The sequence below is a fragment of the Panulirus ornatus genome, chromosome 12 (assembly GCF_036320965.1).
Source record: "Panulirus ornatus isolate Po-2019 chromosome 12, ASM3632096v1, whole genome shotgun sequence".
Lineage (NCBI taxonomy): Eukaryota > Metazoa > Arthropoda > Malacostraca > Decapoda > Palinuridae > Panulirus > Panulirus ornatus.
In genome coordinates this window covers 35,662,080-35,688,957 of record NC_092235.1, presented here as the reverse complement: position 1 = coordinate 35,688,957, position 26,878 = coordinate 35,662,080, and the positions used below count along the sequence as shown (strand labels likewise).

The 26,878-nt window shown below is 41.7% G+C and overlaps 1 protein-coding gene across 1 annotated transcript in view; it reads right to left on the bottom strand.

Annotated features, from left to right (window-relative positions):
* Positions 1–360: 360 nt before the first annotated feature.
* The window catches only part of LOC139752248 (uncharacterized), a 113,431-nt gene continuing 86,913 nt past the window's right edge, over positions 361–26,878 (bottom strand). Inside the window, exon 5 of the mRNA XM_071668282.1 lies at positions 361–1,894. The gene's annotated coding sequence lies outside the window, so the exon portion shown is untranslated. The remainder of the gene's footprint in view (positions 1,895–26,878) is intronic.

The following is a 26,878-nucleotide window of genomic DNA, read 5'->3' as shown; positions in this document are numbered from 1 at the left end:
GTATCCACATCTAGTCCTCTGATCCAGTTTCTACTACACTTGAGTCATGATGCACATAGTCCATTAATGTCAGGAAATGTAATAATTGGTATCAACAAGTCATTTTCTTTAAAATCTCTTTGGCAGTTTTCTGTAAATCTGACAATATTGTGAAGGCTATTTCCTAGATATTCACTATCACACAGGTACTGAATACATCCTTAATTGTGGACATCATCGTATTTGTTGGATTACCTACCCTTGTTGAGTTACGGTCCATTGACTAAGAAAGCCATCTTCTATTATATCAAGTAACCGGTTTCCCCTCATGGTTACTTGTCATAAGCTCCCAGTTTATGTTTGGATAATCAAAATCTACAATTACTGCTTTCTTGTCATTTACTAAGGATTTCAATACAATATCACAAAGCTTTATTATTTTCTTCACACAGTTTGGGGGTGTATACACTATCCTAAAAATAATTTTGGACATCTTATTTATCAGTTCAACTTACAGGGAACCACTTGCATCAACATCTAATTTTCTATCCATATTTGCATGTAGACTGTCATGTAAGTAAATTAGAATGCCACCCTCTGATTTCTGGAGCCTATCTCTTACAAAAATATCATACCCAGTGATTGCTAACTATGATAGGAAGCAATTTTTTGTGTGTAATTTATCCAAGTCTCTGATAATGCTATGACATCAGGCTTTTCTGATAGATCATATGATGTCAATTCATCCTGTTTCAGGTAATTTCTTCTGGCACTGGCATAATATATGTTTAGCCCAGTTTGGCATGTAAGCCTGTGAGACTAGAGCACTTGGTCACAGGATTTTGCGTGACATTGCTACTTACAGTCACTTTCAACCGCAATGAGAAGTGATTATCGTGATTTCCAATGTCAGTAATCAATATGTTCCAAGCATAATACCCTTTCTATATCTTTATCAAAATCTCTACTCAGCCTTACATTACCAACTGTTTAAATGAATATAATCATTAACAAACAAACTCCTAACTCCAATAACACTGCCTCATACATCTATGTTTCTGATCTCTTATGCTGTCACAGGCTTGAAATAACCCAGTGGCATTTGAATTCCTTTGTATGATACTGTGAATGTTAGCAGCATTTACAAATTTTGTGTTGTGACAGAAGGAACAGGAAGTTCAAAAGAGAGGGCCTTATGACTGTAAAATGTCATCCTCATGTACAAATACTTAGTTAATCACTCACATACAAATACACTAACTTAAAACTCATATTCTGGCTTATCACATACCACTGATTATACTCAGATCTGCATATGATCATTATTATGAAACAATATCACCACCAAAATGAATGAAAGAGAAGCACAATCATATTTCTGGATGTGTATAAAAAATATCAAGATATTACAAGATTATGTAATGTCCTAGTATTTCCTTCACTGAATATATAGTTATAAACTCTTGTGGAAAATAAATCTCTTCAGTGAATTCACATTTTCTATGCATGACATAATGCCTACTACTAAGAAAAGTACAATAATTTTGACTGTATTAACAGATATATTTGACACGATGAAACATTCTGCACCTGTGACTGTTTTACTGCTGTATCAGCAGTCATAATTATGACTGGAAAATAAAGACATATTATACAATGATAAAAGACTATAAATAATACTATGTACAGAGAAATATAATTGTTATTCTACTCTTGGCAGTGAAGAACAAAGGAAATAAAGCTAACATTTAATCTATCATGTCTGAGTAGATACATTTTATATTTACAAATAAAGAAACCTGATTTCATTTCCAGATGCAAGGCTGAATTTGCTAAATGTCTCTTGTTAAAATGGACATCAAGTGGTCAAAACTTTTCTGGGTCCATGAATCCAGAAATTAGTTCCTTAAATTACCTGAAAATAGCAAAAAGAAACCAAATCACTTACACTTCTTTTCCTTTTACAAATCTACCTTTCAATGACAGATAACTCTTTGCGTAAGCTAAAGTCTCCCACCATGGACAACAGTTCTCATTAAGGCCAAACCTTAAGTGAACCATAAAAAGGGGCTTAAAAACTGTCAACACATAAGAAATAGATGTGTGAAAGTGATAATAATAATAATAATAATAATAATAATAATAATAATAATAATAATAATGATGATAATAACAATAATGTAAGAGCTGTTAAAGAAAAAAGAGAATCTGTGTCAAAAATGAACTGGCCATAGCTAACAGAAAATATATAAGGTAAAAAGCCACAATTCTTAGTGATGAAGAGGAAGAAACAGACATCACACTGGTCCACAAGTGAGTTGCTGATTGCTGCATGGTAATCATGTGACACCCTTGGTCTACCATGGTCTAAGTAATGGCAGGGGCACATAAGCAGCCAGTTCTTGTGAGCAAGAACCAAAGTAATATCTATGATGTGGAAAAGGGAACAAATATTGTGTCACACAGCAAATGTATCAAGGTATAAGGCAACTAGAAGATCTGTAAAGTTTCAATGCTTTAAACTCAACTTTGGCAAATAATCTTGTAATGCCCAAACATCTCAAGCTGTCATGTGTAATGCACCGAAACCAAAGCTCCACAGATCTTTCCATGGTTTACCCTATTTGCTTCACATGCTCTGGTTCAGTCCACTGACACCACTTTGACCCTTTCATTCCACACAGTTCCAGTTTGCTCTACCCTGTGCATGCCTTTCACCCTCCTGCATCTTGAGCCTTCAATCACTCTAAATCTTTTTCATTCCATCCTTCCATCTCCAATTTGGTCTATCCCTTCTTCCCTTAGCTTCTGACACATATGTTCTCTTTGTTAATCTCTCCTCATTTATTCCCTCCATATGTCCAAACCATTTCAGGACTTCTTCAACTCTCTCAACCACACTCTATTACCACACATATCTCTAACACTTTTATCATTTATTTGATCAAACCACCTCACACCACATGTCATCAAACACTTCCAACACATCAACTCCCTTCAACACATCCTCATCTACAGCCCATGCTTCGCATCCATATAACATTGTTATATGGATGCAAGGCAGATAACAACCTCTCTTTCCAGACATTCTTCAATGCTCCTAGAACCTTTGTCCCCTTGCCTGCCCTATAACCCACTTCCACTTCCATGGTTCTATTTGCCACCAAGTCCACTACACTTCGCTTCCTCCAAATTTTCTCCAATCAAACTCACACCCCAACTAACTTGTCCCACAGCCCTGCTAAACCTAATGATTTTACTTTTATTCACATACACTATTACCTTTCTTTTGCACACTTCCAAACCCAGTCACCAACTTCTGAAGTTTCTCACTCAAACCTGCCACAAGTGCTGTATCATCAGCAAACAACAACTGACACTTCCCAAGATCCCTTAGACATCTTCACCCCTCTCTACAAATCTCTTGCATTTACCTCCCTTTCCAGTCCACCCATAAACAAATTAAACAGCCATGGTGACATCACACCACATTTCATGTGTGGCGGGATGGCGATGGGAATGAATAAAGGCAGACAGTATGAATTATGGACATGTGTATATATGTATATGTCTGTGTGTGTATATATATATATATATATATATATATGGAAAGCTGTGTAGGTATGTATATTTGCGTGTGTGGACGTGTGTGTGTATACATTGTGTATGGGGGTGGGTTGGGCCATTTCTTTCGTCTGTTTCCTTGCGCTACCTCGCAAACGCGGGGAAAAAAAAATATATATATATATGTGTGTGTACGTTGAGATGTCTAGGTAGGTATATTTGTGTATGGACGCGTATTTATATACATGTGTATGTGGGTGGGTTGGGCCATTTCTTTCGTCTGTTTCCTTGCACTACCTTGCTAACACAGGAGACGGCAACAAAGCAAAAAAAAAAAAAAAAAAAAAAAAAATACATTCAAATGTATATGTATGCATATGTGAGTGTGTATGTAAATACATGTGTAGTAAATACATGAGAAGGAACAGAGAAGGAGGCCAGGTGAGGATATTCCCTAAAGGCCCCAGTCCTCTGTTCTTAACGCTACCTTGCTAACACGGGAAATGGCAAATAGTATGAAAGAAAAGAATAATGGGGCGGTGATAACAAGTAGTGGTGATGTGAGGAGATGGAGTGAGTATTTTGAAGGTTTGTTGAATGTGTTTGATGATAGAGTGGCAGATATAGGGTGTTTTGGTCGAGGTGGTGTGCAAAGTGAGAGGGTTAGGGAAAATGATTTGGTAAACAGAGAAGAGGTACTAAAAGCTTTGCGGAAGATGAAAGCTGGCTAGGCAGCAGGTTTGGATGGTATTGCAGTGGAATTTATTAAAAAAGGGGGTGACTGTATTGTTGACTGGTTGGTAAGGTTATTCAATGTATGTATGACTCATGGTGAGGTGCCTGAGGATTGGCGGAATGCTTGCATAGTGCCATTGTAAAAAGGCAAAGGGGATAAGAGTGAGTGCTCAAATTACAGAGGTATAAGTGTGTAGAGTATTCCTGGTAAATTATATGGGAGGGTACTGATTGAGAGGGTGAAGGCATGTACAGAGCATCAGACTGGGGAAGAGCAGTGTGGTTTCAGAAGTGGTAGAGGATGTGTGGATCAGGTGTTTGCTTTGAAGAATGTATGTGAGAAATACTTAGAAAAGCAAGTGGATTTGTATGTAGCATTTATGGATCTGGAGAAGGCATATGATAGAGTTGATAGAGATGCTCTGTGGAAGGTATTAAGAATATATGGTGTGGGAGGCAAGTTGTTAGAAGCAGTGAAAAGTTTTTATGGAGGATGTAAGGCATGTGTACGTGTAGGAAGAGAGGAAAGTGATTGGTTCTCAGTGAATGTAGGTTTGCGGCAGGGGTGTGTGATGTCTCCATGGTTGTTTAATTTGTTTATGGATGGGGTTGTTAGGGAGATGAATGCAAGAGTTTTGGAAAGAGGGGCAAGTATGCAGTCTGTTCTGGATGAGAGAGCTTGGGAAGTGAGTCAGGTGCTGTTCGCTGATGATACAGCGCTGGTGGCTGATTCATGTGAGAAACTGCAGAAGCTGGTGACTGAGTTTGGTAAAGTGTGTGAAAGAAGAAAGTTAAGAGTAAATGTGAATAAGAGCAAGGTTATTAGGTACAGTAGGGTTGAGGGTCAAGTCAATTGGGAGGTAAGTTTGAATGGAGAAAAACTGGAGGAAGTAAAGTGCTTTAGATATCTGGGAGTGGATCTGGCAGCGGATGGAACCATGGAAGCGTAAGTGAATCATAGGGTGGGGGAGTTGGTGAAAATTCTGGGAGCCTTGAAGAATGTTTGCAAGTCGAGAACATTATCTCGGAAAGCAAAAATGGGTATGTTTAAAGGAATAGTGGTTCCAACAATGTTGTATGGCTGCGAGGCGTGGGCTATGAATAGAGTTGTGCGCAGGAGGGTGGATGTGCTGGAAATGAGATGTTTGAGGACAATATGTGGTGTGAGGTGGTTTGATCGAGTAAGTAATAATAGGGTAAGAGAGATGTGTGGAAATAAAAAGAGTGTGGTTGAGAGAGCAGAAGAGGGTGTTTTGAAATGGTTTGGTCACATGGAGAGAATGAGTGAGGAAAGATTGACCAAGAGAATATATGTGTCAGAGGTGGAGGGAACGAGGAGAAGTGGGAGACCAAATTGGAGGTGGAAAGATGGAGTGAAAAAGATTTTGAGTGATCGGGGCCTGAACATGCAGGAGGGTGAAAGGCGTGGAAGGAATAGAGTTAATTGGAACCATGTGGTATACCGGGGTCGACGTGCTGTCAATGGATTGAACCAAGGCATGTGAAGCGTCTATGATAAACCATGGAAAGTTCTGTGGGGCTTGGATGTGGAAAGGGAGATGTGGTTTCGGTGCATCATTACATGACAGCTAGAGATTGAGTGTGAATGAATGGGGCCTTTGTTGTCTTTTCCTAGCGCTACCTTGCACACATGAGGGGGGAGGGGGTGGTTATTCCATGTGTGGCGGGGTGGCGATGGGAATAAATAAAGGCAGACAGTATGAATTTTGTACATGTGTATATATGTATATGTCTGTGTGTGTATATATATGTGTACATTGAGATGTATAGGTATGTATATTTGCGTGTGTGTACGTGTATGTATATACATGTGTATGAGGGTGGGTTGGGCCATTCTTTCGTCTGTGTCCTTGCGCTACCTCGCTAACGTGGGAGACAGCGACAAAGCAAATGAAATAAAAAAAAATATATATAAGAGACAGGAGATCAAGAGAAAGGTACAAGAGGTGAAAAAGAGGGCCAACGAGAGGTGGGGTGATAGTATCATTAAATTTTAGGGAGAATAAAAAGATGTGTAAGAAGGATGTAAATAAAGTGCGTGACAAGAGAAGAAATGGGAACATCGGTGAAGGGTGCTACTGGGGAGGTTATAATAAGTAATGGTAAAGAGAGCAGGAGATGGAGTGAGTATTTTGAAGGTTTATTGAATGTTTTTGATGATAGAGTGGCAGACTTGGGGTGTTTTGGTTGGGGTAGTGTGCGAAGTGAGAGGGTCAGGGAGAATGGTCTGGTAAACAAAGAAGAAGTAGTGAAAGTTTTGTGGAAGATGAAAGCCAGCAAGGTGGCGGGTTTGGATGGTATTGCAGTGGAATTTATCAAAAAAGGGTGGGATGGTAATGGGAATGGCTGAGGGCAGCAAGTATGAAAAATGAATATGTACATGTATATATATGTATTTGTTTGTGTATGTATATGTATGTATATATTCAAGTGTATATGTATGCATATGTGCGTGTGAATGTAAATACATGTGTAGGTGGGTGGGTTGGGCCATTCTTTCGTCTGTTTTATTGCGCTACCTCGCTAATGCGGGAGACAGCGACAAAGTATATATATATATATTATTCATTTATTTTGCTTTGTCGCTGTCTCCCGCATTAGCGAGGAAGCGCAAAGAAACAGACGAAAGAATGGCCCAACCCACCCACATACACATGTATATACATCACACACACACATATACATATATACACATGTACAAAATTCATACTGTCTGCCTTTATTCATTCCCATCGCCACCCCGCCATACATGAAATAACATCCCCCTCCCCCCTCATGTGTGCGAGGTAGCGCTAGGAAAAAACAACTCAGTTTCTAGCTGTCATGTAATAATGCACCGAAACCACAGCTCCCTTTCCACATCCAGGCCCCACACAACTTTCCATGGTTTACCCCAGATGCTTCACATACCCTGGTTCAACCCATTGACAGCACGTCGACCCCGTTATACCACATCATTTTAATTCACTCTATTCCTTGCACGCCTTTCACCCTCCTGCATCTTTAGGCCCTGATCACTCAAAATCTTTTTCACTCAGTCTTTCCACCTCCAATTTGGTCTCCCACTTCTTGTTCCCTCCACCTCTGTCATATGTATCCTCTTGGTCAATCTTTCCTCCCTCATTCTCTCCATGTGACCAAACCATTTCAAAACACCCTGTCCTACTCTCTCAGCCACATTCTTTTTGTTACCACACATCTCTCTTACCCTATTATTACTTACTCGATTGAACCACCTCACAACACATGTTGTCCTCAAACATCTTATTTCCAGCACATCCACCCTCCTCTGCACAATTCTATTTATAGCCCATGCCTCGCAATCATATAACATTGTTGGAACCACTATTCCTTCAAACATACCCATTTTTGCTTTAGAAGATAATGTTCTCGACTTCCACACATTTTTCACTTCTGCTTCCATGGTTCCATTCGCTGCCAAATCCACTCCCAGATATCTAAAACACTTCACTTCCTCCAGTTTTTCTCCATTCAAACTTACCTCCCAATTGACTTGTCCCTCAACCTTATTGTACCTAATAACCTTGCCCTTATTCACATTTACTCTCAGCTTTCTTCTTTCACACACTTTACCTAACTCAGTCACCAGCTGCTGCAGTTTCTCACACGAATCAGCCACCAGCGCTTTATCATCACTGAACAACAACTGACTCACTTCCCAAGCTATCTCATCCACAACAGACTGCATACTTGCCCCTCTTTCCAAAACCCTTGCATTCACCTCCCTAACAACCCCATCCATAAACAAATTAAACAACCATGGAGACATCACACACCCCTTCCGCAAACTTACATTCACTGAGAACCAATCACATTCCTCTCTCCCTACACGTACACATGCCTTACATCCTCGATAAAAACTTTTCACTGCTTCTAACACCTTGCCTCCCACACAATATATTCTTAATACCTTCCACATAGCATCTCTATCAATTCTATCATATGCCTTCTCCAGATCCATAAATGCTACATACAAATCCATTTGCTTTTCTAAGTATGCCTTCACCCTCTCAATCAATACCCTCCCATATAATTTCCCAGGAATACTCGACAAACTTATACCTCTGTAATTTGAGCACTCTTTTTTATCCCCTTTGCCTCTGTACAATGGCACTATGCAAGCATTCTGCCAATCCTCAGGCACCTCACCATGAGTCATACATACATTAAATAACCTTACCAACCAGTCAACAATACAGCCACCCCCATTTTTAATAAATTCCACTACAATACCATCCAAACCCGCTGCCTTGCCGGCTTTTAGCATCCGCAAAGCTTTTACTACCTTTTCTCTGTTTACCAAATCATTTTCCCTAACCCTCTCACTTTGCACACCACCTTGACTAAAACACCCTATATCTGCCACTCTATCATCAAACACATTCAACAAACCTTCAAAATACTCACTCCATCTCTTCACATCACCACTACTTGTTATCACTTCCCCATTAGCCCCCTTCACTGGAGTTCCCATTTGTTCCCTTGTCTTAAGCACTTTATTTACCTCCTTCAAAAACATCTTTTTATTTTCCCTAAAATTTAATGATACTCTCTCACCCCAACTCTCATTTGCCCTCTTTTTCACCTCTTGCACCTTTCTCTTGACCTCCTGCCTCTTTCTTTTACACATCTCCCACTCATTTGCATTATTTCCCTGCAAAAATCGTCCAAATGCCTCTCTCTTCTCTTTCACTAATAATCTTACTTCTTCATCCCACCACTCACTACCCTTTCTAATCTGCCCACCTCCCACGCTTCTCATGCCACAAGCATCTTTTGCGCAAGCCATCACTGCTTCCCTAAATACATCCCATTCCTCCCCCACTCCCCTTACCTCCTTAGTTCTCACCTTTTTCCATTCTGTACTCAGTCTCTCCTTGTACTTCCTCACACAAGTCTCCTACCCAAGCTCACTTACTCTCACTACTCTTTTCACCCCAACATTCTTCTTTTCTGAAAACCTCTACAAATCTTCACATTCGCCTCCACAAGAAAATGATCAGACATCCCTCCAGTTGCATCTCTCAGCACATTAACATTCAAAAGTCTCTCTTTCACGTGCCTATCAATTAGCACGCAATCCAATAACGCTCTCTGTCCATCTCTCCTATTTACATATGTATACTTATGTATATCTCTCTTTTTAAACCAGATATTCCCAATCATCAGTCCTTTTTCAGCACATAAATCTACAAGCTCTTCACCATTTCCATTTATAACACTGAACACCCCATGTACAACATTTATTCCCTCAACTGCCACATTACTCACCTTTGCATTCAAATCACCCATCATTATAACCCAGTCTCGTGCATAAAAACTATTGGGTGCAAGAGGTGAAAAACAGGGCAAATGATAGGTGGGGTGAGAATATCATAAAATTTTAGGGAGAACAAAAAGATGTGTTAGAAGGAGGTAAATAAAGTGCATGAGACGAGAGAACAAATGGGAACATCAGTGAAGGGAACTAATGGGGAGGTTATAACAAGTCGTAGTGAAGAGAGAAGATGGAGTGAGTATTTTGAAAGTTTATTAAATGTGTTTGATGATTGAGTGGCAGACACAGTGTTTTGGTCGAGGTAGTGTGCGAAGAGAGAGGGTCAGGGAGAATGGTCTGGTAAACAAAGAAGAGGTAGTGAAAGCTTTATGGAAGATGAAAGCCAGCAAGGTGGCAGGTTTGGATGGTATTGCAATGGAATTTATTAAAAAAGGGGGTGACTGTGTTGTTGAGTGGTTGGTAAGGATATTCAATGTATGCATGGTTCATGGTGAAGTGCCTGAGGATTGCTGAATGCATGCATATTGCCACTGTACAAAGTCAAAGGGGATAAAGGTGAGTGTTCAAATTACAGAGGTATGTTTCTTGAGTATTCCTGGGAAATTATATGGGAGGGTATTGATTGAGAGGGTAAAGGCATGTACAGAGCATCAGACTGGGAAAGAGCAGTGTGGTTTCAGAAGTGGTAGAGGATGTGTGGATCAGGTGTTTGCTTTGAAGAATGTATGAGAGAAATAATTACAAAAACAGATGGATTTGTATGTAGCATTTATGGATCTAGAGAAGGCATATGACAGAGGTGATAGAGATGCTCTATGGAAGGTATTAGGAGTATATGGTGTGGGAGGTAAGCTGCTTGAAGCAGTGAGAAGTTTTTATCAAGGATGTAAGGCAGGTGTACGAGTAGGAAGATAGGAAAGTGATTGGTTCCTAGTGAGTCGGATTGTGGCAGCAGTGTGTGGTCTCCATAGTTGTTTAATTTATTTATGGATGGGGTTGTTAGGGAAGCGAATACAAGAGTTTTGGAGAGAGGGGCAAGTATGCAGTCTGTTCTGAATGAGAGGGCTTGAGAAGTCAGTCAGTTGTTGTTTGCTGATCTGGGTGAGAAACTGGAGAAGGTGGTGACTGAGTTTGGTAAAGTGTGTGAAAGAAGAAAGTTGAGAGTAAATGTGAATAAGAGGTAAGTCTGAATGGAAAAAACTGGAGGAAGTGAAGTGTTTTAGATATCTGGGAGTGGATTCAGCAGCAGAAGGAACCATGGAAGCAGAAGTGAGTCCAGGGTGAGGGAGGGGGCGAAGGTTCAGGGAGCGTTGAAGTGTGTGTGGAAGTTGAAAACGTTATCTCATAGAGCAAAAATGGGTATGTTTGAATGAATAGTGGTTCCGACAATGTTATATGGTTGCAAGGCATGGGCTATAGATAAAGTTGGGCAGAGGAAGGTGGAAATGAAATGTCTGAGGACAATATGTGGTGTGAGGTGGTTTAACTAAGTAATGAGAGGGTAAGAGAGATGTGTGGTAATAAAAAGAGTGTGGTTGAGAGAAGAGAAGAGGGTGTATTGACATGGTATGGTTACATAGAGAGAATGAGTGAAAAAAGATTAACAAAGACATATGTGTCAGAAGTGGAGGGAATAAGAAGTGGGAGACCAAATTGGAGGTGGAAGGATGGAGTGAAAAAGAATTTGAGTGACCAGGGCCTGAACATACAGGAGGGTGAAAGATGTGCGAGGAATAGAGTAAATTGGAAGAATGTGGTATACCAGGGTCGATGTATAGTCAATGGATTGAATCATGGCATGTGAAGTGTCTGGGGTAAACCATAGAAAGTTTTGTGGAGATTGGATGTGGAAAGGGAGCTGTGGTTTCAGTGCATTACTCATGACAGTTAAAGACTGAGTGTGAACGAATTTGGCCCTTGCTGTCCTTTCCTATCATTCCCTTGCATGTGTGGGGAGAAGGGGATGCCATTTCATGTGTAGTTGGGTGGAAAAGGAATGGATGAAGGCAGCAAGTATGAATATATACATATGTATATATGTATGTCTATGGATGTATATGTATGTATATGTTGAAATGTATAGGAATATATATGTGTGTGTATGGACGTTTATGTATATACATGTGTATGAGGATAGGGTGGGCCATTTTTTCCTCTGTCTCCTTGTGCTACCTTGCTAATGCGGGAGACAGTGACAAAGTATAATAAAAATAATAATAATGTTTATGTGTGTATATGGGTGGGTTGTGCCATTGTATGTCTGTTTCCTTGTGCGATCTCGCAGACATGGGAGGCAGCAATTAAGTATAATAAAATAGATAAATAAATATGGAGAGAATGAGTGAGGAAAGATTGACAAAGAGGATATATGTGTCAGAGGTGGAAGGTATGAGGAGAAGTGGGAGACCAAATTGGAGGTGGAAAGATGGAGTGAAAAAGATTTTGAGCGATCGGGGCCTGAACGTACAGGAGGGTGAAAGGCATGCAAGGAGTAGAGTGAATTGGAACGATGTGGTATACTGGGGTCGACATGCTGTCAATGGATTGAACTAGGGCATGTGAAATGTATGGGGTAAACCATGGAAAGTTTTGCGGGGCCTGGATGGGGTAAGGGAGCTGTGGTTTCGGTGCATTATACATGACAACTAGAGATTGAGTGTGAATGAATATAGCCTTTGTTGCCTTTTCCTAGCGCTTCCTCGCACGCATGTGGGGTGTCATTTCATGTGTGGCCAGGTGGCGACGGGAATGAATAAAGGCAGCAACTATGAATTATGTACTTGCGTATATATGTATATGGCTGTGTATGTATATATATATGTCTACGTTGAAATGTATAGGTATGTATGTATATACATGTGTATGTGGGTGGGTTGGGGCATGCTTTCGTCTGTTTCCTTGCACTACCTTGCTAATGCGGGAGACAGCAACAAAGTATACTAAAATAATAAATAAGTAAATAAACAAATATATGAATAATTATATACTTATTATACTTAATCAACATATCCCACGTTAGCGAGGTAGCACAAGGACACAGACGAAAGAATAGCAGAACCCACCCATATACACATGTATATACATACACGTCCACACACGCCCATATACATACCTACACATTTCAACGTATATATACACAGATATATACATATCTACATATATAGATATTCATACCTGCTGCCGTCATCCATTCCCACTGCCAATATCCCCCCCCCCCAAGGCGAGAGCCATGAAAAGACAAAAAAGGCCACAGTTGTTCACACTCAGTCTCTAGCTGTCATATATAATGGACCAAAACCATAGCCCCCTTTCCACATCCAGGCCCCACAAAACTTCCCATGGTTTACACTAGACGCTTCACATGCCCTGGTTCAATCCATTGATAACATGTCGACCCCAGTATAATACATAATACATCATTCCAATTCACTCTATTCCTTGCACGCCTTTCACCCTCCTGTATGTTCAGGCCCCGATCGCTCAAAATCTTCTTCCCACCATCCTTCCACCTCCAATTTGGTCTCCTGCTTCTTCTTGTCCCTCTACCTCTGACACATATATCCTCTTTGTCAATCTTTCCTCACTCATTCTCTCCATTTGACCAAACCATTTCAACACACCCTCTTCAGTCCTCTCAACCACACTCTTTTTATTACCACACATCTCTCTTACCCCTTCATTACTTTCTCGATCAAACCACCTCACACCACATATTGTCCTCAAACATTTCATTTCCAACACATCCACCCTCCTTTGCACAACCCTACCTGCAGCCCATGCCTTGCAACCATATCACATTGTTGGAACCACTATTCCTTCAAACATACCCATTTTTGCTCTCCGAGATAACATTCTTGCCTTCAATACATTCTTTAGCATTCCCAGAACCTTCATCCCCCTCCCACCCTGTGACTCATTTCTGCTTCCATGACTTCATCTGCTGCTAAGTCCACTCCCAGATATCTAAAAAACTTCACTTCCTCTAGCTTTTCTTCATTCATACTTCATCCCAATTAAGTTGCTCGTCAAACCTACAGAACCTAATAACCTTGCTCTTATTCACATTTACTCTCAGCTTTCTTCTTTCACACACTTTACCAAATTCAGTCACAAACCGGTGCAGTTTCTCAATAGAATCAGCCACAAGTGCGACATCATCAGTGAACAACTGACTCACTTCCCAAGCCCTCTCATCCAAAACAGACGGAATACTTGCCCCTCTCTCCAAAACTCTTGCATTCATCTCCCTAACCACCCCACCCATAAACAAGTTAAACAACCACGGAGACATCATGCAACCCTACTGCAATCCGACATTCACTGGGACCCAATCACTTTCTTCCAACTCGTACACATGCCTTACATCCTTGGTAAAAACTTTTCACGGGTTCTAGCAACTTACCTCATACACCTTATACTTTTAAAACCATCCACAAAGCATCTCTATCAACGCTATCATATGTCTTTTTCACATCCATAAATGCTACATACAAATCCATCTGTTTTTCTAAGTATTTCTCACATTCTTCAAAGCAAACACCTGATCCATGCATCCTCTACCACTTCTGAAACCACACTGCTCTCCCCCAAATCTAATGCTCTGTACATGCCTTTACCCTCTCAATCAATACCCTCCCATGTAATTCAACGGGAACTCTCAAAAAACTTGTGCTTCTTTAAATTGAACACTCATGTTTATCCCCTTTGCCTTTGTACAATGGCACTATGCATGGATTCTGCCAATCCTCAGACACTTCATCATGATCCATATATGCACTGAATATCCTTACCAACCAATCATTAGCACAGTCACCCCCATTTTTAATAACTTCCACTGCAATACCATCAGAACCCGCTGCCTTGCCGCCTTTCATCTTCCACTACCTCTTCTCTATTTACCTAACCATTTTCCATGACCCTCTCATTTAACACACCACCCCAACCAAAACACCCTATATCTGCAACTTTATCATCAAACACATTTAACAAACCTTCAAATACTCACTCCATCTCCTCACTTCATCACTACTTGTTATTACTCCTCCATTTGCCCCTTCACCAATGTTCCCATTTGTTCTCTTATTTTATGCACATTATTTACCTCCTTCCAAACAATCTTTTTATTATCCTCCCTAAAATTTAATGATGCTCTCTCACCCTAACTCTCATTTGCCCTCTTTTTCACCTCTTGCACCTTTCTCTTCACCTCCCTCTGCTTTCTTTTATGCATCTCCCACTCATTGGCACTACTTCCCAGCAAAAATCGTCTAAATCCCTCTCTCTTGTCTTTCACTAACAACCTTACTTCTTCATCCCACCACTCACTACCCTTTCCAAGGTGCCCAACTCCCACTTTTCTCATGGCATATGCACCATTTGCACAAGCTATCACTGCTTCCCTAAATGCATCCCATTCCTCCTCTACTCCCCTTACGTCATTTGTTCTCACCTTTTGCCATTCTACACAATCTCTCCAAGTACTTCCTCAAATAAGTCTCCTTTCCAAGCCCACTTACTCTCACCACTCTCTTCTCCCAACATCCTCTCTTCTTTTCTGAAAACCTCTACAAATCTTCACCTTCGCCTCCACTAGATAGTCATCGGACATCCCCACAGCTGCCCCTCTCAGAACTTTCAGTTTTGCCCACATCAATCTAGAATTTACTTTCTTACACACTATCACATACTCCCAGAACTCCCGCTTCAAGAGAAGCGCTACTCCTTCCTTTCCTCTTGCCCTCTCACAACCCCTGACTTTACTCCTAAGACATTCCTAGACCATTCTTGCCCTTTTCCCTTGAGCTTCATTTCAGTCAGAGCCAAAATATCTAGGTTCCTTTCCAGAAATATACTACCTATCTTTCCTTTCTTCTCATCGTAGATACATCCACAAATATTCAGACATCACAATCTGAGCCTTCGAGGAGGATGAAAACCCTCCCGCTTGACTCCTTCTTACGTTTCCCCTTTTAAAAATTTAAATACAAGGTGGGTGGGGGGTCCAGCCCCATTCATCCACCCCCTTTAGTCGCCTACTACGACATGTAGGGATAAAGTGGGAAGTACTCTTTCGCTCCTTTCCCCAGGGATATATATATATATATATATATATATATATATATATATATATATTATATTTTTTTTTTTTCATACTATTCGCTATTTCCCGCGATAGCGAGGTAGCGTTAAGAACAGAGGACTGGGCCTTTGAGGGAATATCCTCACCTGGCCCTCTTCTCTGTTCCTTCTTTTGGAAAAAAAAAAAAAAAAAAAAAAAAAAAAAAAAAAAAAAGAAGAATACTTCCCACGTATTCCCTGCGTGTCGTAGAAGGCGACTAAAAGGGGAGGGAGCGGGGGTCTGGAAATCCTCCCCTCTCATTTTTTTTAATTTTCCAAAACAGGGAACAGAGAATTGGGCCAGGTGAGGGCATTCCCTCAAAGGCCCAGGCCTCTGTTCTTAACGCTACCTCGCTAATGCGGGAAATGGCGAATAGTTTGAAAGAAAGAAAGATATATATATATATATATATATATATATATATATATATATATATATATATATATATATATATATATATATATATATTTTTTTTTTTCGCTGTCTCCTGCGTTTGCGAGGTAGCGCAAGGAAACAGACGAAAGAAATGGCCCAACCCACCCCCATACACATGTATATACATACACGTCCACACACGCAAATATACATACCTACACAGCTTTCCATGGTTTACCCCAGACGCTTCACATACCCTGATTCAATCCACTGACAGCACGTCAACAACGGTATACCACATCAATCCAATTCACTCTATTCCTTGCCCTCCTTTCACCCTCCTGCATGTTCAGGCCCTGATCACACAAAATCTTTTTCACTCCATCTTTCCACCTCCAATTTGGTCTCCCACTTCTCCTCGTTCCCTCCACCTCCGACACATATATCCTCTTGGTCAATCTTTCCTCACTCATTCTCTCCATGTGCCCAAACCATTTCAAAACACCCTCTTCTGCTCTCTCAACCATGCTCTTTTTATTTCCACACATCTCTCTTACCCTTACGTTACTTACTCCATCAAACCACCTGACACCACACATTGTCCTTAAACATCTCATTTCCAGCAAATTCCATCCTCCTGCACACAACTCCATCCATAGCCCATGCCTCGCAACCATACAACATTGTTGGAACCACTATTCCTTCAAACATACCCATTTTTGCTTTCCGAGATAATGTTCTCGACTTCCACACATTCTTCAAGGCTCCCAGGATTTTCGCCCCCTCCCCAACCCTATGATTCACTTCCGCTTCCATGGTTCCATCCGCTGCCAGATCCACTCCCAGATATCTAAAACACTTTACTTCCTCCAGTTTTTCTCCATTCAAACTTACCTCCCAATTGACTTGACCCTCAACCCTACTGTACCTAATAACCTTGCTCTTATTCACATTTACTCTTAACTTTCTTCTTTCACACACTTTACCAAACTCAGTCACCAGCTTCTGCAGTTTCTCACATGAATCAGCCACCAGCGCTGTATCATCAGCGAACAACAACTGACTCACTTCCCAAGCTCTCTCATCCACAACAGACTTCATACTTGCCCCTCTTTCCAAAACTCTTGCATTCACCTCCCTAACAACCCCATCCATAAACAAATCAAACAACCATGGAGACATCACACACCCCTGCCACAAACCTACATTCACTGAGAACCAATCACTTTCCTCTCTTCCAACACGTACACATGCCTTACATCCTCGATAAAGACTTTTCACTGCTTCTAACAACTTGCCTCCCACACCATATACTCTTAATACCTTCCACAGAGCATCTCTATCAACTCTATCATATGCCTTCTCCAGATCCATAAATGCTACATACAAATCCATTTCCTTTTCTAAGTATTTCTCACATACATTCTTCAAAGCAAACACCTGATCCACACATCCTCTACCACTTCTGAAACCACACTGCTCTTCCCAATCTGATGCTCTGTACATGCCTTCACCCTCTCAATCAATACCCTCCCATATAATTTCCCAGGAATACTCAACAAACTTATACCTCTGAAATTTGAGCACTCACTCTTATCCCCTTTGCCTTTGTACAATGGCACTATGCATGCATTCTGCCAATCCTCAGGCACCTAACCATGAGTCATACATACATTAAATAACCTCACCAACCAGTCAACAATAGTCACCCCCTTTTTTAATAAATTCCACTGCAATACCATCCAAACCTGCTGCCTTGCCGGCTTTCATCTTCCACAAAGCTTTTACTACCTCTTCTCTGTTTACCAAATCATTTTCCCTAACCCTCTCACTTTGCACACCACCTCGACCAAAACACCCTATATCTGCCACTCTATCATCAAACACATTCAACAAACCTTCAAAATACTCACTCCATCTCTTTCTCACATCACAACTACTTGTTATCACCTCCCCATTTGTGCCCTTCACTGAAGTTCCCATTTGCTCCCTTGTCTTACGCACTTTATTTACATCCTTCCAGAACATCTTTTTATTCTCCCTAAAATCTAATGATACTCTCTCACCCCAACTCTCATTTGCCCTCTTTTTCACCTCTTGCACCTTTCTCTTGACCTCCTGTCTCTTTCTTTTATACATCTCCCACTCAATTGCATTTTTTCCCTGCAAAAATCGTCCAAATGCCTCTCTCTTCTCTTTCACTAATAATCTTACTTCTTCATCCCACCACTCACTACCCTTTCTAATCAACCCACCTCCCACTCTTCTCATGCCACAAGCATCTTTTGCGCAATCCATCAGTGATTCCCTAAATACATCCCATTCCTCCAACACTCACCTTACTTACATTGTTCTCACCTTTTTCCATTCTGTACTCAGTCTCTCCTGGTACTTCCTCACACAAGTCTCCTTCCCAAACTCACTTACTCTCACCACCCTCTTCACCTCAACATTCACTCTTCTCTTCTGAAAACCCATACAAATCTTCACCTTAGCCTCCACAAGATAATGATCAGACATCCCTCCAGTTGCACCTCTCAGCACATTAACATTCAAAAGTCTCTCTTTCGTGCGCCTGTCAATTAACACGTAATCCAATAACGCTCTCTGGCTATCTCTCCTACTTACATATGGAAAGATGGAGTGAAAAAGATTTTGTGTGATCGGGGCCTGAACATGCAGGAGGGTGAAAGGAGGGCAAGGAATAGAGTGAATTGGAGCGATGTGGTATACCGGGGTTGACGTGCTGTCAGTGGATTGAATCAAGGCATGTGAAGCGTCTGGGGTAAACCATGGAAAGCTGTGTAGGTATGTGTATTTGCGTGTGTGGACGTATGTATATACATGTGTATGGGGGTGGGTTGGGCCATTTCTTTCGTCTGTTTCCTTGCGCTACCTCACAAACGCGGGAGACAGCGACAAAGCAAAAAAAAAAAAAAAAAAAAAAAAAAAATGATTCATGGTGAGGTGCCTGAGGATTGGCAGAATGCTTGCATAGTGCCATTGTACAAAGGCAAAGGGGATAAGAGTGAGTGCTCAAATTACAGAGGTATAAGTTTGTTGAGCATTCCTGGCAAATTATATGGGAGGGTATTGATTGAGAGGGTGAAGGCATGTACAGAGCATCAAATTGGGGAAGAGCAGTGTGGTTTCAGAAGTGGTAGAGGATGTGTGGATCAGGTGTTTGCTTTGAAGAATGTATGTGAGAAATACTTAGAAAAGGAAATGGATTTGTATGTAGCATTTATGGATCTGGAAAAGCCATATGATAGAGTTGATAGAGATGCTCTGTGGAAGGTTTTAAGAATATATGGTGTGGGAGGCAAGTTGTTAGAAGCAGTGAAAAGTCTTTATCGAGGATGTAAGGCATGTGTACGTGTAGGAAGAGAGGAAAGTGATTGGTTCTCAGTGAATGTAGGATTGCGGCAGGGGTGTGTGATGTCTCCATGGTTGTTTAATTTGTTTATGGATGGGGTTGTGAGGGAGGTGAATGCAAGTGTTTTGGAAAGAGGGGCAAGTATGCAGTCTGTTCTGGATGAGAGAGCTTGGGAAGTGAGTCAGTTGTTGTTCGCTGATGATACAGCGCTGGTGGCTAATTCATGTAAGAAACCGTAGAAGCTGGTGACTGAGTTTGGTAAAGTGTGTGAAAGAAGAAAGTTAAGAGTAAATGTGAATAAGAGCAAGGTTAGTAGGTACAGTAGGGTTGAGGGTCAAGTCAATTGGGAGGTAAGTTTGAATGGAGAAAAACTGGAGGAAGTAAAGTGTTTTAGATATCTGGGAGTGGATTTGGCAGTGGATGGAACCATGGTAGCGGAAGTGAATCATAGGGTGGGGGAGGGGGCGAAAATTCTGGGAGCCTTGAAGAATGTGCAGAAGTCGAGAACATTATCTTGGAAAGCAAAAATGGGTATGTTTGAAGGAATAGTGGTTCCAACAATGTTGTATGGTTGCGAGGCGTGGGCTATGGATAGAGTTGTGCGCAGGAGGGTGGATGTGCTGGAAATGAGATGTTTGAGGACAATATGTGGTGTGAGGTGGTTTGATCGAGTAAGTAATGTAAGGGTGAGAGAGATGTGTGGAAATAAAAAGAGTGTGGTTGAGAGAGCAGAAGAGGGTGTTTTGAAATGGTTTGGTCACATGGAGAGAATGAGTGGGGAAAGATTGACCAAGAGGATATATGTGTCAGAGGTGGAGGGAACAAGGAGAAGTGGGAGACCAAATTGGAGGTGGAAAGATGGAGTGAAAAAGATTTTGAGTGATCAGGGCCTGATCATGCAGGAGGGTGAAAGGTGTGCAAGGAATAGAGTGAATTGGAACGATGTGGTATACTGGGGTCGACGTGCTGTCAGTGGATTGAACCAGGGCATGTGAAGCGTCTGGGGTAAACCATGAAAAGTGTGTGGGGCCTGGATGTGGAAAGGGAGCTGTGGTTTCGGTGCATTATTACATGACAGCTAGAGACTGAGTGTGAACGAATGGGGCCTTTGGTGTCTTTCCTAGCGCTACCTCGCACACATGAGGGGGGAGGGGGTTGTTATTCCATGTATGGCAAGGTGGCGATGGGAACGAATAGAGGCAGACAGTATGAATTATGTACATGTGTATATATGTATATGTCTGTGTGTGTATATATATGTGTACATTGAGATGTATAGGTATGTATATTGTACGTGTGTGGACATGTATGTATATACATGTGTATGTGGGCGGGTTGGGCCATTCTTTCGTCTGTTTCCTTGCGCTACCTCACTAATGCGGGAGACAGCGACAAAGCAAAATAAATAAATAAATAAATGAATATATATATATATATTTTTTTTTTTTTTTTTTTTATACTTTGTCGCTGTCTCCCGCGTTTGCGAGGTAGCGCAAGGAAACAGACGAAAGAAATGGCCCAACCCCCCCCCCATACACATGTACATACACACGTCCACACACGCAAATATACATACCTACACAGCTTTCCATGGTTTACCCCAGACGCTGCACATGCCTTGCTTCAATCCACTGACAGCACGTCAACCCCTGTATACCATATCGACTCCAATTCACTCTATTTCTTGCCCTCCTTTCACCCTCCTGCATGTTCAGGCCCCGATCACACAAAATCTTTTTCACTCCATCTTTCCACCTCCAATTTGGTCTCCCTCTTCTCCTCGTTCCCTCCACCTCCGACACATATATCCTCTTGGTCAATCTCTCCTCACTCATTCTCTCCATGTGCCCAAACCATTTCAAAACACCCTCTTCTGCTCTCTCAACCACGCTCTTTTTATTTCCACACATCTCTCTTACCCTTACGTTACTTACTCGATCAAACCACCTCACACCACACATTGTCCTCAAACATCTCATTTCCAGCACATCCATCCTCCTGCGCACATCTCTATCCATAGCCCACGCCTCGCAACCATACAACATTGTTGGAACCACTATTCCCTCAAACAAAGCCATTTTGCTTTCCTGAGATAATGTTCTCGACTTCCAGACATTCTTCAAGGCTCCCAGAATTTTTCGCCCCTGTCCCCCACCCTATGATCCACTTCCGCTTCCATGGTTCCATCCACTGCCAGATCCACTCCCAGATATCTAAAACACTTTACTTTCTCCAGTTTTTCTCCATTCAAACTTACCTCCCAATTGACTTGACCCTCAACCCTACTGTACCTATATATATATATATATATATATATATATATATATATATATATATATATATATATATATTATTTATTATTTATTATACTTTGTCGCTGTCTCCCGCGTTTGCGAGGTAGCGCAAGGAAACAGACGAAAGAAATGGCCCAACCCCCCCCATACACATGTATATACATACGTCCACACACGCAAAATATACATACCTACACAGCTTTCCATGGTTTACCCCAGACGCTTCACATGCCTTGATTCAATCCACTGACAGCACGTCAACCCCGGTATACCACATCGCTCCAATTCACTCTATTCCTTGCCCTCCTTTCACCCTCCTGCATGTTCAGGCCCCGATCACACAAAATCTTTTTCACTCCATCTTTCCACCTCCAATTTGGTCTCCCTCTTCTCCTCGTTCCCTCCACCTCCGACACATATATATCCTCTTGGTCAATCTTTCCTCACTCATTCTCTCCATGTGCCCAAACCACTTCAAAACACCCTCTTCTGCTCTCTCAACCACGCTCTTTTTATTTCCACACATCTCTCTTACGTTTACGTTACTCACTCGATCAAACCACCTCACACCACACATTGTCCTCAAACATCTCATTTCCAGCACACCCATCCTCCTGCGCACAACTCTATCCATAGCCCACGCCTCGCAACCATACAACATTGTTGGAACCACTATTCCTTCAAACATACCCATTTTTGCTTTCCGAGATAATGTTCTCGACTTCCACACATTCTTCAAGGCTCCCAGAATTTTCGCCCCCTCCCCCACCCTATGATCCACTTCCGCTTCCATGGTTCCATCCGCTGCCAGATCCACTCCCAGATATCTAAAACACTTCACTTCCTCCAGTTTTTCTCCATTCAAACTCACCTCCCAATTGACTTGACCCTCAACCCTACTGTACCTAATAACCTTGCTCTTATTCACATTTACTCTTAACTTTCTTCTTCCACACACTTTACCAAACTCAGTCACCAGCTTCTGCAGTTTCTTACATGAATCAGCCACCAGCGCTGTATCATCAGCGAACAACAACTGACTCACTTCCCAAGCTCTCTCATCCCCAACAGACTTCATACTTGCCCCTCTTTCCAAAACTCTTGCATTTACCTCCCTAACAACCCCATCCATAAACAAATTAAACAACCATGGAGACATCACACACCCCTGCCGCAAACCTACATTCACTGAGAACCAATCACTTTCCTCTCTTCCTACAAGTACACATGCCTTACATCCTCGATAAAAACTTTTCACTGCTTCTAACAACTTTCCTCCCACACCATATATCCTTAATACCTTCCACAGAGCATCTCTATCAACTATATATATATATATATATATATATATATATATATATATATATTTTTTTTTTTTTTTTTTTTATACTTTGTCGCTGTCTCCCGCGTTTGCGAGGTAGCGCAAGGAAACAGACGAAAGAAATGTCCCAACCCCCCCCCATACACATGTACATACACACGTCCACACACGCAAATATACATACCTACACAGCCTACCATGGTTTACCCCAGACGCTTCACATGCCTTGCTTCAATCCACTGACAGCACGTCAACCCCTGTATACCACATGACTCCAATTCACTCTATTTCTTGCCCTCCTTTCACCCTCCTGCATGTTCAGGCCCCGATCACACAAAATCCTTTTCACTCCATCTTTCCACCTCCAATTTGGTCTCCCTCTTCTCCTCGTTCCCTCCACCTCCGACACATATATCCTCTTGGTCAATCTCTCCTCACTCATTCTCTCCATGTGCCCAAACCATTTCAAAACACCCTCTTCTGCTCTCTCAACCACGCTCTTTTTATTTCCACACATCTCTCTTACCCTTACGTTACTTACTCGATCAAACCACCTCACACCACACATTGTCCTCAAACATCTCATTTCCAGCACATCCATCCTCCTGCGCACATCTCTATCCATAGCCCACGCCTCGCAACCATACAACATTGTTGGAACCACTATTCCCTCAAACATACCCATTTTTGCTTTCCGAGATAATGTTCTCGACTTCCACACATTTTTCAAGGCTCCCAAAATTTTCGCCCCCTCCCCCACCCTATATATATATATATATATATATATATACACACATATATATATATATATATATTTTTTTTTTATACTTTGTCGCTGTCTCCCGCGCTTGTGAGGTAGCGCAAGGAAACAGACGAAAGAAATGGCCCAACCCCCCCCCCATACACATGTACATACACACGTCCACACACGCAAATATACATACCTACACAGCTTTCCATGGTTTACCCCAGACGCTTCACATGCCTTGATTCAATCCACTGACAGCACGTCAACCCCTGTATACCACATCGCTCCAATTCACTCTATTCCTTGCCCTCCTTTCACCCTCCTGCATGTTCAGGCCCCGATCACACAAAATCTTTTTCACTCCATCTTTCCACCTCCAATTTGGTCTCCCTCTTCTCCTCGTTCCCTCCACCTACGACACATATATCCTCTTGGTCAATCTTTCCTCACTCATTCTCTCCATGTGCCCAAACCATTTCAAAACACCCTCTTCTGCTCTCTCAACCACGCTCTTTTTATTTCCACACATCTCTCTTACCCTTACGTTACTTACTCGATCAAACCACCTCCCACCACACATTTTCCTCAAACATCTCATTTCCAGCACGTCCATCCTCCTGCGCACAACTCTATCCATAGCCCACGCCTCGCAACCATACAACATTGTTGGAACCACTATTCCTTCAAACATACCCATTTTTGCTTTCCGAGATAATGTTCTTGACTTCCACACATTTTTCAAGGCTCCCAAAATTTTCGCCCCCTCCCCCACCCTATGATCCACTTCCGCTTCCATGGTTCCATCCGCTGACAGATCCACTCCCAGATATCTAAAACACTTCACTTCCTCCAGTTTTTCTCCATTCAAACTCACCTCCCAATTGACTTGACCCTCAACCCTACTGTACCTAATAACCTTGCTCTTATTCACATTTACTCTTAACTTTCTTCTTCCACACACTTTACCAAACTCAGTCACCAGCTTCTGCAGTTTCTCACATGAATCAGCCACCAGCGCTGTATCATCAGCGAACAACAACTGACTCACTTCCCAAGCTCTCTCATCCCTAACAGACTTCATACTTGCCCCTCTTTCCAGGACTCTTGCATTTACCTCCCTAACAACCCCATCCATAAACAAATTAAACAACCATGGAGACATCACACACCCCTGCCGCAAACCTACATTCACTGAGAACCAATCACTTTCCTCTCTTCCTACACGTACACATGCCTTACATCCTCGATAAAAACTTTTCACTGCTTCTAACAACTTTCCTCCCACACCATATATTCTTAATACCTTCCACAGAGCATCTCTATCAACTCTATCATATGCCTTCTCCAGATCCATAAATGCTACATACAAATCCATTTGCTTTTCTAAGTATTTCTCACATACATTCTTCAAAGCAAACACCTGATCCACACATCCTCTACCACTTCTGAAACCGCACTGCTCTTCCCCAATCTGATGCTCTGTACATGCCTTCACCCTCTCAATCAATACCCTCCCATATAATTTACCAGGAATACTCAACAAACTTATACCTCTGTAATTTGAGCACTCACTCTTATATATATATATACATATGTTTATATATGTATACGTGTGTGTGTGTGTATATGTGCGTATGTATGTGTATGTATATGTATATGTATATATATATATATATATATATTATCCATGGGGAAAGGGGTGAAAAAATACTTCCCACACATTCCTCGCGTGTCGTAGAAGGCAACCAGAGGGGACGGGAGCGGGGGGCCAGAAATCCTCCCCTCCTTGTATTTTTTTAACTTTCTAAAATGGGAAACAGAAGAAGGAGTCACGCGGGGAGTGCTCATCCTCCTCGAAGGCTCAGACTGGGGTGTCTAAATGTGTGTGGATGTAACCAAGATGTGAAAAAAGGAGAGATAGGTAGTATGTTTGAGGAAAGGAACCTGGATGTTTTGGCTCTGAGTGAAACGAAGCTCAAGGGTAAAGAGGAAGAGTGGTTTGGGAATGTCTTGGGAGTAAAGTCAGGGGTTAGTGAGAGGACAAGAGCAAGGGAAGGAGTAGCAGTACTCCTGAAACAGGAGTTCTGGGAGTATGTCATAGAATGTAAGAAAGTATATTCTCGATTAATATGGGTAAAACTGAAAGTGGATGGAGAGAGATGGGTATTTATTGGTGCATATGCACCTTGGCATGAGAAGAAAGATCATGAGAGGCAAGTGTTTTGGGAGCAGCTGAATGAGTGTGTTAGTGGTTTTGATGCACGAGACCGTGATATAGAGATGGGTGATTTGAATGCAAAGGTGAGTAATGTGGCAGTTGAGGGAATAAATGGTATACATGGGGTGTTCAGTGTTGTAAATGGAAATGGTGAAGAGCTTGTAGATTTATGCGCTGAAAAAGGACTGGTGATTGGGAATACCTGGTTTAAAAAGCGAGATATACATAAGTATACGTATGTAAGCAGGAGAGATGGCCAGAGAGCGTTATTGGATTACATGTTAATTGACAGGCGCGCGAAACAGAGACTTTTGGATGTTAATGTGCTGAGAGGTGCAACTGGAGGGATGTCTGATCATTATCTTGTGGAGGCTAAGGTGAAGATTTGTATGGGTTTTCAGAACAGAAGAGTGAATGTTGGGGTGAAGAGGGTGGTGAGAGTAAGTGAGCTTGGGAAGGAGACTTGTGTGAGGAAGTACCAGGAGAGACTGAGTACAGAATGGAAAAAGGTGAGAACAATGGAAGTAAGGGGAGTGGGGGAGGAATAGGATGTATTTAGGGAATCAGTGATGGATTGCGCAAAAGATGCTTGTGGCATGAGAAGAGTGGGAGGTGGGTTGATTAGAAAGGGTAGTGAGTGGTGGGATGAAGAAGTAAGATTATTAGTGAAAGAGAAGAGAGTGGCATTTGGATGATTTTTTCAGAGAAAAAATGCAATTGAGTGGGAGATGTATAAAAGAAAGAGACAGGAGGTCAAGAGAAAGGTGCAAGAGGTGAAAAAGAGGGCAAATGAGAGTTGGGGTGAGAGGGTATCATTAAATTTTAGGGAG